General features: G+C 57.4%; 1 protein-coding gene across 1 annotated transcript in view; it reads right to left on the reverse strand.

The window, feature by feature from the left end:
* Positions 1-1254, reverse strand: part of LOC130587952 (alanine aminotransferase 1-like) — a gene marked incomplete at both ends in the record, with an annotated part of 6300 nt that overhangs the window by 2193 nt on the left and 2853 nt on the right. The gene's annotated exons all lie outside the window — the stretch shown is intronic.

A 1254-nucleotide genomic window follows, 5' to 3' on the forward strand; every position in this document is an offset into this window, starting at 1 on the left:
GGTGACATTGGGGTGACATTGGGGTGACACTGGGGTGACACCAGCGGGATCCCGGGGCTGGCGCTGTACGCGCCTGCGAGGGGACAGAGGGGACAGCAATGACAACGGGGGTGGCACAGGGGATGACACCGGCAACAGATGACAGATGACAGGTGACACAGGAGTGGTGACACAGGTCACAGGTAACACAGATGACACAGGGGTGGTGACACAGGTGACACAGGAGTGGTGACACAGGTGACACGTGACAGGTGACACAGGTGACACGGTGACAGGTGACACAGGTGACACAGGGGTGGTGACACAGGTGACACGGTGACACAGGTGACACAGGTGACACAGGTGACAGGTGACACAGGGATGGTGACACGGTGACAGTGACACAGGTAACACAGATGACAGAGGTGACACAGGTGACACAGGTGACACAGGTGACACGGTGACACAGGTGACACAGGTGACAGATGACAGATGACAGGTGACACCGGGATGGTGACACAGGTCATAGGTGACACAGGTGACAGGTGACAGGTGACACAGGGGTAGTAAAACAGGGACAGGTGACACCGGGGACAGGGGACACAGGTGACACGGGAACAGATGACACAGGGACAGGTGACACGGTGACAGGTGACACAGGGACAGGTGACACGGTGACAGTTGACACAGGTGACACAGGTGACACAGGGATGGTGACACGGGGACAGGTGACACAGGTGACACAGATGACACAGATGACAGGTGACACAGGTGACACGGTGACACAGGTGACACAGGTGACTGATGACACGGGTGACAGAGGTGACACAGGTAACAGGTGACACGGTGACACAGGGGTGGTGACACAGGTGACACCGGGAACAGGTGACACAGGTGACACAGGGGTGGTGACACAGGGGTGGTGACACAGGTGACACAGGGATGGTGACACAGGTGACAGGTGACACGGTGACACAGGGGTGGTGGCACAGGTGACACAGGTGACACAGGTGACACAGGTGACACGATGACAGGTGACAGGTGACAGATGACAGATGACAGGTGACACAGGGGTGGTGACACAGGTGACACAGGGATGGTGACACGGGGACGGTGACAGATGACAGATGACAGATGACAGATGACAGGTGACACAGGTGACACAGATGACAGGTGGCAGGTGACAGGTGACACAGGTGACACGGTGACACAGATGACAGGTGACAGGTGACACAGGTGACACAGGTGACACAGGTGACACAGGTGACACAGGTG

The sequence above is a fragment of the Malurus melanocephalus genome, unplaced genomic scaffold, assembly GCF_030028575.1.
Source record: "Malurus melanocephalus ecotype Western Australia unplaced genomic scaffold, MMel_1.1 scaffold_2855, whole genome shotgun sequence".
Lineage (NCBI taxonomy): Eukaryota > Metazoa > Chordata > Aves > Passeriformes > Maluridae > Malurus > Malurus melanocephalus.